We start from the raw sequence: 13,120 nt of genomic DNA, 5'->3' as shown, positions 1-13,120 counted from the left end.
CAAAAGTTTCTTTTCCAAGTATAGCTTACTTGTCCGGAATGTCTCTTCCACAAATAAAGTTATAAGCTGTAAATTAAACATTTTCATAATTTTCACACAAAACTTGTGGTCATTTAGGCCTCTAAATATTATCTGATCGCCACCTAAAATTGCAAGCTTCTTCGTTGTCATAAACCCTTACCTTATTTAAAATTTCGAGGCGATCGGACTATTATTGCGACCTACAGAGCAGCTACCAAATCGGTTAAAAACTTTGTTTTTGGTCCATTTCACCCGCTAAATATTTCAATAACAATAGGTGTCTATTCTGGTCTGAACCCGACCTCCATGCAAAATTTCGTGACGATCAGTCCATAATTGCGGCCTGGAACTTAATTACAATTTATAATGGACAGACGAACGGACGGACGGACACACATCTCTGAAACGCTTTACCTCGTCGAGATATGAATTTTAGGGGTCTCCGACGAATATTTCGCGGTGCTACATGATTTTTTACCAAAACATACTTATAATACCCTTTCCACATATTGGTGAATGGTATAATAAAATGAATGTTATTACTAGACATCGGATTTTTCATGTTCTCTATTTCTTTTCCGATTGGACTCAAATTTTGGATCTAGGCGTTCCGAGGGTCAATTTTTCGATATTAGGGGACATATCAAAAACATGCAAAAAATATGCAAAATATATTACACTGTGGGTAATTTTTTGAGATATGGCTTATTAACCATATTTTGACACCGCAGTGAGATATAAGACCAAAAAGAGAAGATGCGTGTCTCGCCCTTTTTCCCTCCAAAGGTTTGAGGCTTTGATTTCAAAAGGGCTCATTCTTTCACTTTTATATCTTCCAAATCGTTCAGAAATTTGATTTAATCCCAAAAGGCAAAGTTGTAGCTCTTCTCATAAAGAACAAAAATTGGGAACACATAAAATCCATAAAACTCATTTTCAAGGTCAAAATCGAAAAGTGAAATTTCTTTCAATATTTTTTCTCGAGTTTTGGTCGACAGATATCAAACCGATCAAATTTGATCTTATGTACATTTTTGTAGTTGTTTGTATTTTTGAAGTTTGAACAGTTTGGTATATATGGACCTGTTTCGATGAAAAAAGTATAAATATCGAATATATTCTAAAGTATTTTGCTATTTTGACATAGACATCTAACTAAGTTTGTAGAAAATATTACGAAGGCCCAGTTTAGGATCAAATCGGTTCATCCGTTCGAGAGTTATCCTGCGCTCCAGCCACCCAGGCAGACTAATGAACATTGAAACGGATTCCGTCCAAACGTATTTGGGGTCTAAACCCATAATTTCTATAAATCACATTTTGTCCGTCTGAGAGTGTATATACCCTCGTTAGCATACATGCTGAGGTATTGTGAGGACAGTACCGGAAGGAGTTGTTCGATATAGTCCTTCTTCGAACTTGATTCAAGTTCGAGATAAATGTGCAAATGGTGCAACAATATCAGTAACTCCTTCCCATAGTGTTTGTGCAACTTTAGTTGGTCAGCTAAGGGTTTTAAGAGGAAACATGAATTTGTCCCCGAATAATATGTATCGTTGTAAATAGGGCCAGAAATTGCTGTAGAAATTTCAAACCTATCGTCGACGACCCCTTAAACTGGACATATTTTGAAGACTTCATGAGGTCATCTTTCTATAGAATACTGATTATAGAAAACATCAAGAGATCTTCTGTCTATAGAAGACCACAAGATGTCGTGTGCCCAAAAGAAGACTTCACGAGATTTTTACCTTAAGGAGACCCCAAGAGGTCTTCTATCTATATGGTAAATTTCAAATTTAATTTAAATTCCATTGAAAAAATGTTATTATTTTGCAAAAACATATATTTTTGAAAAATCCACGCTTATGGCTGTGAAAAAATATTTTTTTGAAAAATCCACGCTTATGGCTGTTGAAAAATATTTTTTTGAAAAATCCACGCTTATGGCTGTGAAAAAATATTTTTTTGAAAAATCCACGCTTATGGCTGTTGAAAAATATTTTTTTGAAAAATCCACGCTTATGGCTGTGAAAAAATATTTTTTTGAAAAATCCAAGCTTATGGCTGTTGAAAAATATTTTTTTTGAAAAATCCACGCTTATGGCTGTGAAAAAATATTTTTTTGAAAAATCCACGCTTATGGCTGTTGAAAAATATTTTTTTGAAAAATCCACGCTTATGGCTGTGAAAAAATATTTTTTTGAAAAATCCACGCTTATGGCTGTTGAAAAATATTTTTTTGAAAAATCCACGCTTATGGCTGTGAGAAAATATTTTTTTGAAAAATCCACGCTTATGGCTGTTGAAAAATATTTTTTTGAAAAATCCACGCTTATGGCTGTGAAAAAATATTTTTTTGAAAAATCAACGCTTATGGCTGTTGAAAAATATTTTTTTTGAAAAATCCACGCTTATGGCTGTGAAAAAATATTTTTTTGAAAAATCCACGCTTATGGCTGTGAAAAAATATTTTTTTGAAAAATCCACGCTTATGGCTGTGAAAAAAATATTTTTTTGAAAAATCCGCGCTTATGGCTGTGAAAAAATATTTTTTTGAAAAATCCACGCTTATGGCTGTGAAAAAATATTTTTTTGAAAAATCCACGTTTATGGCTGTGAAAAAATATTTTTTTGAAAAATCCACGCTTATGGCTGTGAAAAATATTTTTTTGAAAAATCCACGCTTATGGCTGTGAAAAAATATTTTTTTGAAAAATCAACGCTTATGGCTGTGAAAAAATATTTTTTTGAAAAATCCACGCTTATGGCTGTGAAAAAATATTTTTTTGAAAAATCCACGCTTATGGCTGTGAAAAAATATTTTTTTGAAAAATCCACGCTTATGGCTGTGAAAAAATATTTTTTTGAAAAATCCACGCTTATGGCTGTGAAAAAATATTTTTTTGAAAAATCCACGCTTATGGCTGTGAAAAAATATTTTTTGGAAAAATCCACGCTTATGGCTGTGAAAAAATATTTTTTTGAAAAATCCACGCTTATGGCTGTGAAAAAATATTTTTTTGAAAAATCCACGTTTATGGCTGTGAAAAAATATTTTTTTGAAAAATCCACGCTTATGGCTGTGAAAAAATATTTTTTTTTGAAAAATCCACGCTTATGACTGTGAAAAAATATTTTTTGAGAAATCCACGCTTGTGACTGTGAAAAAATATTTTTTGAAAAATTCACGCTTATGGCTGTGAAAAAATATTTTTTGTAAAATCCACGCTTATGCCTGTGAAAAAATATTTTTTGAAAAATCCACGCTTATGGCTGTGAAAAAGTATTTTTTTGAAAAATCGACGATTTTAAAAATCCACGCATATTTTAAAATCTATGGATCTAAATGTATCACACATTAATTACCAAGTATTTGTTTCCAAATTCACAATTTTTTTAGGAATTAAAGATACAATAGTGTAAAAAATTTAAATAATCTCAAATTTAATGCAAGTAGAGAAAACTAAATAAAAAAAGTGAACGTAAACCAAATTTTCTTCTTTTCCTACTTAGAATTTAAAAGTTTTTACACCCTAATTGGATTAAAAGGAAGACCAGAGAACGACATGATATGCATCTCAAAGATAACATGCTATGCAATGACAAACTGACTAAGCCAATACCGAAAAGAAAACGGAAAATGCGTTTGCAATGATCCACTTGGCAGCAACTGGTTTTTGCATAAGATAGGGAATTTTTAAATTTTTTCTGCTTTATAAGTAAAATACTACGAAGCGGAACAGAAATATAAGACGAATATATTCAGTAACTTTAATTATTTTAAGTGAAGAAAATAACACATGGAATTATGTAATGGAAGTGTAACCGTTTGCAGTTTCATTTAGATTTTTTAATAAATAAGTGAATAATTTAAGTTACATGGCAGAAAAACCCGGATGCATGCACTGTTGCATACTTTTAATGTTTTTGATATTCTTTAAACTTAATATAACTTTAATAGTCTATACTATTGTGGTGACTATAATAAATATGGCATTTGAACTCAGATTTCTTAGTAATCAATGTATCGACTTTTAAAGAAATTTGCTTCGGAGAATCTATTTGATAATCATGTCGATAAACTGGCATACAAAACAAATATTTCCCCTGAATTTTAACAACACACGCTTTAAGAACAATGCTGACATACTATCTTCAAATCAAGCTGTGTTTTTTAAGCTACGAACAAAAAAATAAGTCATTGCTATTCCCCCATCCTATCTTAACGAGACTTTTATTACCTCTTTAATGAAGAAAATTACCCTGCTTAATTTATGTAGATGTCATTCTCAACTGTTCACTGAATGACAAAGTGGATAGGTATTCCAATGAAATTCATCATCATGGTGTGGCCTGTCGTTCGTTGTCATATAATCTGGCTCATTTAATTTTCATATGTGAATGCCCCCTCAAGGTTTATGAATTAATAACATTTACTCTGGGGGTGTTGTCCATTTTATGGTTAGCCAAGAGACAAAGGCCAGTTCAGTTGATTGCATTTGACATATATGACAGATTTTCATTTGTCGGAGACAGATAGACCGGCAAACAAGAAATGTATGTATTTACGTGTAGAGTCTACAATGTAGACAGTGAACATATGTGCATGTGTTAGCACATCACTTATGTTGGCCATCATGGTAATCCTCTACAGGCATTGATTTGTTGGTTTTTGGTTAAGATTGATGTCCTTGTATGCATATCTGTTTGCTTTTATGGGATTTTATGCGTTAGTGCCAACTGCCACATGTAAAGGATGTCCGCCAAAAACAACAATTACATAAAAGAAAAATTTAATGTCGTTTATTGGGATAAATGCAAATAATGATGTTAAATATATTTAAAACAGAGGAAGGGATGAGAACCACTGATAACAAAATTAGATAATAATACAAAAGGCCTTTCAACTTTTTTAAGTTAAAGGGAAGGACTTGCCATTGAACCTGTTGCATCTCAATTGTATACTAACGTCTGTCTGCTTAAGATAGGGAAAATACTCCCTCACTACATTTATCAAACATGCCAAGTGTCAACACATAAGAATGACAAGAAATATTGGGTCAGTGGTTGGTTTAGTAATCCATCAATGAAAAAGGATTCTATATGAAAAAAGGTCAACGAAGGAAGCAGACAAATCCAAGTGATGTTTTTGGGGAAATTAAGCCACTGTGAAATATCCAACATCAGAATCAGAATTTACGAAAACAAATTTCATGGTAGTCAACAGCACAAAATTTAGACATCATGTTATACATAGGACCAGAGAAAGTAACAGCAAGTTAAATTCGTATTGTGGTTGATGGAGCACTATCATCGACTGCTTTTGAAATTCTATCAATACAAGTAGATTCCCAGCAAAAAAAGTAGTCCCAAAATCATTGGTTTTGTAAGGGATTTTTGGCAGACGTAACTACTCGCAAACCCCCTTTCTTCCCCATTATTTTTACAAGGGCATGTCGCACTCAGTTTGTAGTTATTTTATGACCACTAGAATAACTAGTTATTCTATGGCCACTAGAAGTTGAAAAGTAAGTTGAAAAAAATTCTATTTTTAGAACAGTTGATGTAGAGATTTTTTTAATTTCATCACACGTCTTACTTTTATTTTACTTTATTTTATTTCGCTGTCTGCCCGAATTGAACCCACTAACCCTCTGATTTCTAGCCAAAGACACTACACACTATGCCACGCACACGAATATTAAGGGTTGCTTACGAACTTAAATGTGCAGTGCACATGTGCACCACGAACTGTTATTTTTATTTAAAAAAACACTCGCGTGCCAACAGTGAGCGTTGAACACACAACCCTAGGATTTATAGTCGGACACACACTCACTGTGCCACCGTCCTCATTACTTAGTGAGGAGCAAAGTAAGTAGGTTTGCCTTGTAATTTTTTAAGAAGTATCCCATTACTTTTCAGATTACTTGTAATGGGAAAAGAAGCTTGTTTACATTACTTTGTAATGGGTTACGTAATGACTACTGGATCCGAATTTTTGCTGGGTTGCAACAAAAAATTAAACTTATGCTATTTTCATTAAAAACAAGTAAGATAGGGTTATAGTCGGATAGGGTCGACCATGTGATACCCTATTCCACTACACTTGGGCACTATTTTCCCAAGGAATTTCTCTTATATGATTGCGAAATATTTTAACCGTCCGGTCATACATACATAAGTTGATAAACATAGTAACATACCAGAGATATAGAACATACATATAGACGCCGTCATTACTGGAAACGTAAGGTATTATATTTAACAATGACCAATCGGGACTTTGTTGCTACATATTTTTAAAACAAGTTAGAAAGTATCAGTCAGCTGCGCCGACGGAGATATACCCTCAGCCTCGGATACAAAGAAAATAAGTAAACTAAATACTTATAAAGTCTCTATGTTTTTTTTATTTTTGGGCTAATTTCCCAAGAAGAATGCACTTTGACCCCCAAAAAAATTGTACCGTCGTAACAAGGGTCACAAAAACTGAAAAAATTAAGAAAAAAATGAAACAGGCCGAGACGTGTCCTTAAACAGCACTCTTTCCAAAATTTGTGTGGGAGGCACATGAAGGAGTGTTCCGATGTGGTCCATATTCGGACGTAATCCAAGGCTCTAAGAAATAATACGATGTACAAAATTAAGATCAAATAGGTTTCTCCCTTCGAGAGTTATCTTAAGAACTAGTCAGTTTAGTTGGCGTCGTCTCAGGAAGTATGGACCTGCCTCAAAAAAAAAAAAAAAAAAAAAAAAAATTGCACCATCGTAAAAGGGGCCGCAAGGTAAACATGTTTCAAACAAATTCAAAACGGTTCGAGAAGAGCTCTTAAACTATAATTTACCCAAAGGAGTGGGCCGATATAGTCCATATTCGAACCTGATATATGCATGGAAGAAATATTTCCACATCCCTAGTTTTGAACAATTCGGTTATTCCCTTCTGGAAATATCGGGGTAATTAACGGAAGGGGTAGACCGATAGGGTCCATCTTTGAACTTAAACTAACTTTAGACAAAATTTACGAGGCCTAAAATTTGAACCAAATAGATTGATCCTTCGAGAGTTATCGTGCGCACCAGCCAGCGAGATAGACGGCCGAACATGGGTAAGTCGATTTCAAATTGTCTGAAATGGATTTCGTCCAAACATACTTGGGGTCTAAAATAATTATTTCGATAATCTCTTTGGCCTAAATGTTGAGGGTATAAACAAATATTAAAAAAATTTTAGAAATAGTTTTCGGTGATTTTTATCGAGTCGATCAATGAAACAAGTGAGCAAAGGCTATAGTCGGAACGGGGCCGACCATGTGATACCCTACACCACTACCCCTGTGCATAAGCTTTTCACTGGTAAACCTTTCTTTTAGGAAATATCCGACTACCACAAACATAATATGCCTCTTTCCCTGTGGGACCCCCATAAGCAACCAAAATTTCGTGACCATCCAATCATAATTACGACCTGTAGCGTGATTGCAAAACATGGAAGAATTGTTTGGCCACCTTCGCCAACCTACTTTACACCAATATAAGGGTAATATTTTCTTTCTCCACTGACAGGCTTTGCCGTTGGAATACCCCTTCTAGAAGCCGATATATTCACAATAAATAAAACTTCGAAATTGTCTCCACATGAGTTTTTTTCAATAGGCTTCTTCCTCTGTGGGGAACCCATCAACTCCAAAATTTCGTGACTATGCGATCAAAATTTCAACCTGTAGCGTGATTACAAAAAATGAAAAAAAATTGGATATATTACTGACTTTTGCGATATCTCGGTTGTTTGCCCACTTACGCCAACATACTTTGCATCAATATAAAGGAGATCTTTTCTTCTTCCATTGACATTGGCTTTCCTTTAGGAATACTCCTACCAGAAGCGGAGATATTCGCATACGAAAAAAACGTTTACTTTACTCCACATACGCTTTTTGCTTATTCCGACTCCTGAATATTATCCGACTATCACCAAACTTAATACGCTTCTTCCTCTGAATGACCCGCATCAACTCCCAACAAATTCGTGACGATCCGATCAAAATTGAAACCTGTAGCTTGATTACAAAAAATCGGAAAATGTGATGCATTGCCGACTATTTCGATATCTCTGTTGTTTGACCACCTACTACAACCTACTTTACATCGTTGTAAAGGTGATATTTTCTACCTTCCTTGCCAGTTTCTATTTTGATATACTTCTTAAAGAAACAGAGATATTGGCTTTGAAATAAAACGTAGAATTTTTCCCCAAATAAGTTTTTTGCCCATTCCGACCCCTGAATATTATCCTTACTTACTTACTTACTTAGTTGGCCCATTACAGAACATTTGTTCCATAGACCGAACTAAGAAAAGATCTCCATTCCTCTCTGTTTTTCGCTTGACTTTTTGGAATACCGCGCCTTTCCATTTCTTCATCCACTTGTGTGCTCCATCGAAGCTTAGGCCTGCCGATTCTGCGTGCACCGCCATGTGGCATGTATTCATACGCCTTTTTAGCGGGTTCATCATCGCTCATTCTCATGATCTTTCGAAGAATTTTCCTCTCAAACACACCAAGCACTGCCTTATCTGCTTGCGCAAGTACCCATGCTTCGGAGCCATACATTAGCACGGGTAGTATCAGCGTTTTGTATAGTGTTATTTTTGTTTGACGAGATGTGGCTTTGTTTTTAAATTGCTTACTTAATCCATAGTAGCATCTGTTGGCCAATACAATTCTTCTTCTTATTTCACAACTGATGTTGTTTGTTGTGTTTATGGCAGTGCCGAGGTAGACGAAGTCTTTAACTACCTCAAAATTGTAGGTACCAACTTCTACGCTTGGTCCGAGCTCTATGGACGCTTTGCGCGTCGACACCATCAATTTGGTCTTTTCGCCGTTTACCGCCAGACCCACTTTCGCAGATTCTGCTTCGACCTTCCTAAAGGTATCAGTTACTTCCTTTACTGATCGTCCCATGATGTCTATGTCATCAGCATAGGCAAGTAACATGTGGCTATTGGTGTAGATTGTGCCATTTCTTTTGACATTTGCATCTCGTATTACCTTTTCCAGCAAAATGTTGAATAGGTCACACGAAAGGCTGTCTCCTTGTCTGAAACCTCTTTTGGTACAAAATTCTTCGGAGAGGTTCTTTCCAATTTTAACTGAGGACCTAGTATCAGTTAGAGTCATCTTACAAAGCCGGATGAGCTTTGCGGGAATACCAAATTCAGACATTGCATGGAATACCTTTGATCGGAGGGGACTATCGAATGCTGCTTTATAATCGACAAAAAGATGAAATGTGTCGATCTGCATCTCTTGGGTCTTCTCTAGGATTTGCCGCAGGGTAAATATCTGGTCAATGGTGGACTTGCCAGGTCTAAAGCCACATTGGTATGGTCCAATTATCTCGTTGACCATAGGCTTTATTCGTTCGCACAGTATCCCTGACACTATCTTATAGGCAATAGGGAGTAGACTTATGCCCCTATAGTTGGAGCATACAGTCTTATCTCCTTTTTTGTGGACGGGACATAGGATGCTCAGGTTCCAATCGTCGGGTACGCGTTCTTCCTGCCAGATGGTGCTAACTAGCTGATGCATACACCTTATCAGCGCGTCGCCTCCGGTTTTAAACAGCTCGGCTGGTAAGCCATCGGCTCCTGCTGCTTTATTATTCTTCAGCCGGTTGATTGCTGTTTTTACCTCATCTTGGCCGGGTGGTATACATTCTATACCATCTTCTGGGATTGGATCTGCGGTATCATCGTCTTCGCCACTATTGGGTACCAGCAGATTGGAGAAATGTTCCTTCCATATCCTGAGCACGCTATCTGTATCTGTTACCAGATTACCTTGCTGGTCTCTACAGGAGGATGTGCCTGTACCAAAGCCATCTGTTTGATGTTTCACTCTTTGGTAGAATTTTCGGACTTCATTCTGGCTCCTGTACATCTCGATTTTTTCACACTCCCGCTTTTCCATTTCTCTCTTTTTCTTGCGGAAAAGACGTTTCTCTTCTCTCCTTTTCTCCCGATATCTCTCTCGTGCGCTACGCGTAGCTACTGATTGTAAAGTAGCTCTATATGCCGCATTTTTATCTTCGGTAGCAGCACGACACTCCTGGTCATACCATGAATTCCTTTGTGGAGGTCTCTGGAATCCAAGTATGGATTTTGCGGGTGTTTGCATGGAGTGGGCAATATTTTGCCATTGTGTTGTTATGTTATCGGGACAAGGAGTGCTCGCGTTAAGCAATTGGGCGAGTTGAGTGGAATATGCTGTGGCTATCTGTTGTGTTTGTAGCCTATCGATGTCCAACTTCCGCGTTGTGTCTGTTCGTGCTTTATTTGCAACGTTTAGACGGGTACGTACCTTTGCTGCAACAAGATAGTGGTCCGAATCAATGTTTGCGCCTCGGAACGATCGTACATCCAACACGCTGGATGAATGTCTTCCATCTATCACAACATGATCAATTTGATTACTTGTTCTTTGATCTGGGGACAGCCAGGTGCCCTTATGAATATCGAGATGATTAAATCTGGTACTGCTAACTACCATGTTTTTTGCAGCTGCAAAGTCTATCAGCCTCATACCATTGTCAGATGTTTCACTGTGGAGACTGAATTTCCCGACTGTTGGGCCAAAGATATTCTCCTTTCCAATTTTGGCATTAAAATCGCCTAGAATGATTTTAATGTCATGGGCAGGGCAACGGTCATATGTTTCTTCTAAGCGCTCGTAAAATATATCTTTGGTCTGTTCGTCCTTTTCTTCAGTGGGAGCATGAGCGCAAATAAAGCTGATGTTGAAGAATTTAGCTTTTATTCGAATTGCAGCGATTATTTCATTCACTGGGGTGAAGCTGGATACCAGATGTTTTAGTCTCCGACTAACTACGAATCCGCAACCAAACTCATGCTTTACGTCATGGCAGCTATAATACAGTGCGTCACCTTTAGGTGTTGTTGTGACGCCTTTCCCAATCCATCATATTTCCTGTATGGCAGTAATATCGGCCTTGTACTTTTCAAGTACGTCTGCCAATGCGAAGACTGCACCTTCTCTATAAAGAGTGCGAATATTCCAGGTGCAGATTCGCAGATCATGGTCCTTAAAACGTTTGCGGGGTTCGTCAACTTTAGAGGGGTTTGTTTTTCTTTTCTTTCGTTTTTCCATAGTAGGCTGTTTTTTTCTAGGGGATGGTTACTAACCCGACGCCCAAACCCAAGTTTTTAACGTTCTTATGGGTGAACGCGCGGCACATGTTAGCTCACTACCTTTAACGGGTGTAAAAGGCAGTTCCCCAGGTGACACCACGGGGAGGTCAGTGTCCACTTGAGATGAAAGAGGGACCAAGATAAATCCTGGGCTTTGCCATGTTAAAACCGGTCAGGACTGTACTTGGTATCTTCCATCCCCTACGTCACCCCCTGAATATTATCCGACCAACACAAAATCAATAGGCTTCTTTCTCTGTAGGACCTCCATTAACCTCCAAAATTTCGTGACGATCCGATCAAAATTGCGGCATGCTACACAAGATTACAAAAAATGAAAAAATGGGATGTATTACCGACTATTGCGATATCCCCGTTATTTGGCCGCCTACACCAACCTACTTTGCATCATTGTAAAGAAGGTCTCTAACCAAAGCTGTGATATTCGTCATTATTATTAAAATCGCAAAAATGAAAAGTTGGGTTCTATTAGCGGCTATTGCGATAGCTTCGTTGTTTGACCACCTACGACAACCTACGCTACATCGTTACAAATGTGATAGAAGCGGAGATATTAGATTTGAAATAAAATGACGACTTTTTCTCCAAATAAATTTTTTGCCCATTCAGACCCCTGAATATTATCCGACCATCACCAAAATCAATAGGCTTCTTCCCCTCCGCACAGTGCGAAATATGGGAACTTTAGTGGAAACAACTTGAATGCATTTAAAAGTTGCACTTTTGTTTTACAATATTTATTTTCTTAAAAAATTGCTTCTAGCTTTGCTTAAGTAATATAGTTATACTAGCAAATGCCCGCTACTTCGTATGCGGAAAGGAAACGAAATATATATAAACAATATTTAATACGGGAATGGTGAATACTGGAGATTCTGTTGTACTAAGACCTATTTTTATTACCAATATTTTTTCGATTGTAGTCAGAATTTAAAAAAAATTGCCGTATCGCATCCCTACACAGCTACCATATTTTTTATTTCGAATTTCCAAAACTACGTATCATATTGCAAATTTCAGATTTGACTCCTGGTTTTACCCCTTCACTAACACAGCATTCTCTTCCAGTACGAATTTCCAAACACTAAACTTTATCTCACCCCTTCACAACAACAATCACGCACATTCACAATTCAAGGTTCTAGCTTTAGCGGTTTCGCCCAGAACCCGAATAGGTCCGTTAAATTTTCGGCCACGGTTTCGTATATCCCCATATAACGGTACCTCTCGACTTAGTGTATTTTTAAAGAAGATCAAATGTATATTGTCCAATTTTCTTTAAATTTGGACCTTGAATACTCAGAGGATATAGAAGCTTAATTTAAAAAATCTCCACTTCAATCCACGTTTATTAGAAGAGATATTTTGAAGGTTTAGAGTATTTTGAAGATCTTCTGCACATTTTCCAACCGCAATTCGGAATTTGTGGCATGAAAGGTTAGAAAACTTCTTTTCAAAAAATTGTACTTAATGTGCACCGGTATGTCAACCGTATATAACGGCAAATTTTTTGAAGGCATTTCAATTTAGGATTTTTTAATATCAGGGGGTAAATACCTTCTAGTTAACAAAAATGTCGCATTGAACCACGTTTTCAAATTTACATAACAAAGCAGTCAGACAAAAAACATTTTTTGAAAAGATACTTCACGTTTGACTACTTAATTTCAGTACATTATTTAGAAACTCCTTAGCGTTAACATCAAATCAATGGGACAATATTCAGTACAATTTTTCAAACTCAGAACTTTGTCTCAAACTTTAGAGCGATCTTCGTAACAAATATTTTTCCATTTCGTATTTTTTGTTCAAATAGCATATTTTTAAATTATATAATCCCAGCTTTGTTCCTACA

Source organism: Musca autumnalis, unplaced genomic scaffold, assembly GCF_047663935.1.
Source record: "Musca autumnalis isolate F117 unplaced genomic scaffold, ASM4766393v1 scaffold_1, whole genome shotgun sequence".
Lineage (NCBI taxonomy): Eukaryota > Metazoa > Arthropoda > Insecta > Diptera > Muscidae > Musca > Musca autumnalis.
The sequence above is the reverse complement of the archived record's forward strand: the minus strand, read 5'-3'. Positions refer to the sequence as shown.